Genomic DNA, 6967 nt, shown 5'->3' with positions numbered 1-6967 from the left:
AATTAGGTGAACTAGATTTTAACTACTAAAACAGCTTAGATGCCTTTTGTTATATAACAAAACGAAAAATATTGTTTATACATCATTAGTTCAGTGCTACAACCTTAAACTCCATTTATTGTTGTTATGTTTATACATCATTAGTTCAGTGCTACAACCTTAAACTCCATTTATTGTTGTTATGTTTATACATCATTAGTTCAGTGCTACAACCTTAAACTCCATTTATTGTTGTTATGTTTATACATCATTAGGTCAGTGCTACAACCTTAAACTCCATTTATTGTTGTTATGTTTATACATCATTAGTTCAGTGCTACAACCTTAAACTCCATTTATTGTTGTTATGTTTATACATCATTAGGTCAGTGCTACAACCTTAAACTCCATTTATTGTTGTTATGTTTATACATCATTAGTTCAGTGCTACAACCTTAAACTCCATTTATTGTTGTTATGTTTATACATCATTAGGTCAGTGCTACAACCTTAAACTCCATTTATTGTTGTTATGTTTATACATCATTAGGTCAGTGCTACAACCTTAAACTCCATTTATTGTTGTTATGTTTATACATCATTAGGTCAGTGCTACAACCTTAAACTCCATTTATTGTTGTTATGTTTATACATCATTAGGTCAGTGCTACAACCTTAAACTCCATTTATTGTTGTTATGTTTATACATCATTAGGTCAGTGCTACAACCTTAAACTCCATTTATTGTTGTTATGTTTATACATCATTAGGTAAGTGCTACAACCTTAAACTCCATTTATTGTTGGTAAAAAAAACAACAACTATAGAATAACTTTGGCGATATCCGCTTTTTTCTGTTTAATAGTTAATGTATACACTATTCTCTTAACAGATTTAAGTTTAAAGAAATCGCATGTCCAATATCTTCTGTAGTGTATACTTCCATTTGTAAACTGTAGTTAGCGATATTGTAAAACCAATCTGAAATGTGTAGACGAATCTCAACGTACAGCCTCAAAAGGAGCTTAGAAATGAGCATTTCCCTAGAAAAAAAAAGGAGAAATGTTTCGACAAAAAAAAAATCCGAAAAAAAATGTTTGAATATAATTATTTAAATAAATTGCCCAGCTGACATCTTTCACATTTTTTTCCTGAGGAAAGCTTCAAACCCTTAAGCCAAGGAAACTGAGAAAATAGAGTAAGCGCAAAATACAGCCGTGAGGTTTATAAAAAAAAAATAAATATTCGCATTTGACTGGAGTAAGACCATTAATAAATCACTCAATTTGGAGACACACCCCAGAACAGACGACTAAAAAGTAATGCAAAAATTACCACATAAACCTCTGAATCATAATTTATGAATACAAAACATATCCTAATAAAAAGGCACATTTCTTACTCAATATGCTTGGGCATATTCTTACAAGCACTCTTCTTTCTTAACGCATTTAGAGCATGGAACAGGTTGCCATAATTAGACAGGAGAACCAATGACTTTAACACTCACGGCTAGATTGACACATGGGTGTGTAGAATGTAGTTATTTTCTTCTTCGAAGTGACGCCTGTAATTTATAAGATAAGAAAGAGATAAGATAACAAACACTCTGGCAAAGTTGAAAAAAAATGATGCAAGAATTTAAATTTAAGAATTTTCTAGAAAAAAATATAGAGAGAAAAATAGATGTCAAGAAGGGACTAAGGAAGAGCTACATGACTTTGTGATGCGCTTAAGGCTCACGCAGCATATGGTATATAAATAAATGTCGAAAAAAACAAAACATTATGACCAATAGCCAACAGAACTTTAAAGTGGACATTAGTTTTGGAGGCGAAAAGCTGACAAGTGTCAGAAATTTTAAATACCTCTGAGATATTGTTTCAGAAGAAGGCACCAATGCTGAACTACTGGGCAGAACTGCACAGTCCACAGCAGTACCTGCAAAGCTCAAAACAGTCTGGAAAGATAAAGAAATTGCCTTCAGCACAAAAATCAGACTGATACGCTCCTTGGTCATAGAATCATGGCCACACTTTGGCATACTTGTAAATCTTGGAATCTAACATCAGAATTAGAGAGGAGGATCCTAGAAATGGGACAGAGATGCTATAGCAAGATACTAGGTATCCCCCACAAAGACCGAATCACAAATGAGTTATTCGACCTCACGATAATTTGCTGACCACTGTTAGAAAATGCAAACTAAAACTTTATGCAATTTCACAATGACCTCAGAGCTCGAAAAGACTTTCCTGCAGGAGCAGTACCAGGGAAAAAAAGGAAAACAAAAAAAGCGAGGAGAAGAAAACAATAAAGTCATTGAAAGAGTTTCTATTTAAGGCAATGGACAGAGTGGAATGAAATAAGACAGTCAACATATCATGTATGGTACCGCAACTGTTAACAGACTAAAGAACAGGTGAAGGGAGGGTGAGACCTGTAGAATGTTCTAGGAAAATCGTATGAACATCCAATGAACCACTAAATGTCTTAACGTTGACACTTGACATAATGACATTTATTTGTTCAATTTTTGTGAGACAGAAATTAGCTTTTTAAAAAAAAAAACTTTACCCGTGTTGTTGTGTAGTATTCCCCCTGCCTCGTCTTGGATTTAGTTTTGTATGTCAGTGATGCTCAAACATTTTAAATCTTGGGTTCATATCGATTTCCGGCACGCTTGTCACAGGCCGAAAAAAAAAAAAAGAAATCGCCAAGACCAATGGGACTGTGTCTCATTGGCTTCTTAATACACTGTGGGCAGATCTTGGGCGCATAGCATCGCGTCACTGCCCGGATGTGGCCCGCAGGCCGTAAATCGGACATCACTGTTATATTTTATACATTTTTAGTGATCATCATAACCGGACTTGGTCTACATTCTCTTTTATTTTTCAGAAAGCTTTATCAATATCAGCTGCTTTAATCTAAGTTGTTATTGATTATTTTATTAAAGTAAGGTTTTAAGTGGGTTTTTTATTTTAACTTGAACTTTCAAGTTTTCTTTTCACTTACACATTTTCAGGAAAATTGGGAGTTAAAGGAAACTTTCTTGCGCATGCCTAGTAGAAACAGGAAAAGCATGTGTGTGGGTGTGCTATGCATGTGTGTGGGTGTGTTATGCATTTGTGTAGGTTTGCTATGCATGTGTGTAGGTGTGTTATGCATGTGTGTAGGTGTGTTATGCATGTGTGTAGGTGTGTTATGCATGTGTGTAGGTGTGTTATGCATGTGTGTACGTGTGTTATGCAATTAAACAATTACTTAATTAACTGTAAGTGATTCATTATTTTGTTTGTTTTCGAAAAAGGGGAATAAATGCTACTTAATGAGAGATGTGGATATATTTATGGATTTGGTCTCCTAATTACGTTGTGACACGTTTTTTCTCCAACTATCCACTTCGGATCAAGTTGAAATTTCACCTAATTATTCCTAGTCGACAACAATACAAGAATCAATCCAAAAATCAACTGATTATTTAATCATGTAGTACTAATTAATTAATTTTGTTTTATATAGCAGAAATGGAGTAAAACGCAGACATTTTCAGAAAAATGGCAGTACTTAGCGGTTAGATAAGCTTTGTTTTCAAAAAGTATTATATTTTCTATTGCTTGTTTTTACATATAAATTGTATAAGAGTATAGGATGCTTGTCAGGACTGACATTTCTTAATGCAGAACTACTTTTAAACTAGCGTAATGCTTTCTTTTTTTTTAAAACAACATTGGTCGCGTGGTATGCATTCTAGAGTGTGGTCTCAATGGTGTGAGATTTGATCCCTTCCCCCCCCCCCCCCTTTACTCAACATTGTTCTGCCGTCCTACGGAAGGTTTAAGCCAGGATGTGATAAACTTCCATTCGGAAAAAAATATCCGAAACATTTCATGCAAACAAACCGTCGGTTTCTCTAGAACAACTGTGGGCTTAACTTTACAAATAATCACACACACAAACACACACACACTTGGGTTTGTGTTTGTTTATCAATATATATATATATATATATAAGGCTTGTCTTCGAGTCCAAAGATTAGTGAGGAATCCAGTATTTCATACATATATATATAAATATATATATATATATATATATATATATATATATCAAGGGATAATATTTAGCACATAATGAGGTCGATATGACTCCGGGCACAACAAGGTTGCTCTCACTCTAACATGAACAGATTTTCAAGGAAAAACTTATCTTTCCCCTGGTTAGCTGTGCTCACTCTGACGTTAACAGATTTTCTAGGAAAAGATTTTTTTTTTGAGTTAAAACGTTGCACGTTTCTGTGTGTGTGTGTGTGCACTTTATTGATAAGTAGTTTTATCTGCACATGTTTTATCCAATATGGAGTTTACTAAAGATTTAAAAAAAACACAATCTTAATTAAATGTGCCTAAAGAGATTTTCTGGGTTTAAGAATCGTTAGAATCCTAAAAACTAAAATACGAAATATGAGTTTGAAAGTTTGATTTGAGTTTGAATCATTAATAACTTTATTTTTACTTATGGATTGCATGTGAAGTTTACATCAGAAAGTTGACTTACGGTATTAAAAATATCAATGGAACCGGTTTGCCTACCTTTGAGTTATTCAATGCTTATTTTTCAGGGATATTTTAATGTTTATTTTTTGTATTCTATGTTTATACTCAGTGGGATATTAATATCATTATTCCCGAGTCCCATATGCTAGGACAAATTTGTACAAACACTCCTTCTTCCCTAGTGCTATTAGAGCATGGAATGGGTTGCCTGAGCTAGCCAGGAAAACCAGTGACTTGGCTGAATTTAAGTAATTGGTTAACATGCATGACTAAATGCATGACGCGTAGGACGTAATCATCTTCTTTTTTGAAGTAACGTCTGTATCATATAAGATAAGATAAGATAATCATTATATATTTATACGCGTGGAGATTTAAGTATGTCTACTCTGGAATATTTATATGTTATACTCAGGGATATGCATATATATATATATTTGTTTTTTTTCGCCTAAGGTTAAGAAACACTGCTTTTTTTTTTTAATTCTTATATATATATATATATATATATATATATATATATATATATATATATATATATATATATATATATATATATATTATATATATAGCCTATATATATATATATATATTGTTACGAATCTCACTATCCAGGCTCTCTGCAAACTGCACCATACACCACCAACTTAAAGAACTTGACAACTCAGGGCTCCAAAGCAACGTAACACTTTAATAGTCGAATAAATAACAGCCAAATACTGTACAATTGGCAACACGTACACTGTACAAATATCTCTCCGATAACACCGTTCCTCCGTATCAACTCTTGCACTGGGTTCAACAGTTCAGGACTGACTTCACACACTAGGCTCGTTGTGTCGGACTCGATCACAGACCAAGATCAAGACGCCGTTCGCCTCAACTGTACTTGATAGTACTCCGCACTGAACCGTCGTAATGCTCCGTACAGAACCACACCGCTGAACTGTGCTGTAGTCAACCGGACTGTAGTGAACCGGGCTCTGAACCCCTGCCGTGAACCTCCTTTCTGAACCTTGCTGTATTGAGCCCCTTTTCTCGACCGTCTTGACTGCGACACCTCCGCTCTTATATAGGGTCCCTACTGGCCTTCTCGAACCGGACAGAACGCCCCTCGACGTTTCTAGGTGGTCAGATGACTATAACTCTCGTGACGCTCCTGAGCTCTGTTCACGTCGGCGATCCTTCCCGAACTGTCCTGTTGACCCTCGACTCGGCTGACAGTCGTAACTCGTCACGCTTGACCGCTCGTCTAGCGCTGGCCTGGGGCGATTTGCGTCGGCTGACTACACACACACACTCTCTGTGCCACCACCAGGTTTATAACAATATATATATATACAGATAGATAGATAGATAGATAGATAGATAGATAGATAGATAGATAGATAGATATGCTGTACGCGCGTTTATGCTTAGGTTTAGGGTTTACTGGGCGTTAGGGTTAGGGTTTGGAAGAGATCGCCCCCCCCCCCCACTCCAAAGTTCTGGATTCACTAGTGCTATAGACATGATATCCCCACTAAGACTACTGCATGAGAAATTCCGAGACAGACTCCTATACATTTTTGTTGATCTAACTAAGGCTTTTGACATCGTCAGCAGGATAGGCATTTTCAAATCTCTAAGGAAAATAGGTTGCCCTCCCAAGCTAATAAAATTCAATGAGTACTTTTATGAGGAAACAAAATGTACAATAAAATTCAATGGAGCCCAATTAGGACCTTTTGAGGTCAGCAGTAGTGTCAAGTTCGCACCAACTCTGTGACGCGACAACGAGCTATTGGTCTAATCTGCCCACAGTTGTGACGTTTGCAGGTTAGTTTTCAGGCCTTCAATAACCATTGGGTTTGAGCTCATGTCAATATTAACCCTTCCCTTTAACCTGAAATGTCCATACTGTGTTCACAGTAAATAGGTTTTTGTATTCTTCTGCACTATCGTAAAGAGTAAGGCGTAAACATTTATTCAAAATCTAACAGTTAAAATGCTTTTTATTTTAAAGAGAGTCATATTAAAGTGAGAAGGTTCAAATTACTACTGAAAACTGGCTCCAAGTTCTTGAGCCTTATAATTTGCTTTCGAATTCCAAAATCAAGGAATCCAAATAAGACTTGTACTTTTCAACCGTTTCACTAGAAAAATTTTCACCTTTCAGCGAAGGAAAATGACAAAACCTGTTTTCACCTGCTTGCCTGGAGAAATGGGAAAACTTTGTTTGAAAAGATTTAACATGCGCATACATTTCATGTGAAAACAACCCGTTGGAATATTTTCAATGAAAAACATGAAGTTTGTCTTCCACTCTTCCTTAGCAACAATGTCACAGTCAAAGTCCCTTAAGGAACATAACAATGTTTCTTTGAAATTCCATATTCTTCTCAATACCTTGCTCATGCTAAATAAAACAATTTTAAAAATTTCGGGAACG

General features: G+C 35.5%; 1 long non-coding RNA gene across 2 annotated transcripts; it reads right to left on the bottom strand.

Annotated features, from left to right (window-relative positions):
- Positions 1 to 808: 808 nt before the first annotated feature.
- Positions 809 to 2825, bottom strand: LOC106053897 (uncharacterized). Of its 2 annotated transcripts, XR_008780381.1 has the most exons (4): positions 2557 to 2825; positions 1848 to 1939; positions 1382 to 1546; positions 809 to 1022 (listed from the first exon to the last, which is right to left on the bottom strand). It is a non-coding gene; the product is annotated as an uncharacterized LOC106053897 (long non-coding RNA). The 2 variants fall into 2 exon arrangements; XR_001215342.2 differs by lacking the exon at positions 1848 to 1939 and having other exon boundaries at positions 2557 to 2821.
- Positions 2826 to 6967: the final 4142 nt, after the last annotated feature.

This window comes from Biomphalaria glabrata, chromosome 10 (genome assembly GCF_947242115.1).
Source record: "Biomphalaria glabrata chromosome 10, xgBioGlab47.1, whole genome shotgun sequence".
NCBI classification, from domain to species: Eukaryota; Metazoa; Mollusca; class Gastropoda; family Planorbidae; genus Biomphalaria; species Biomphalaria glabrata.
Note: the sequence above shows the minus strand (reverse complement) of the source record. Positions and strands in the feature narration are given on the sequence as shown.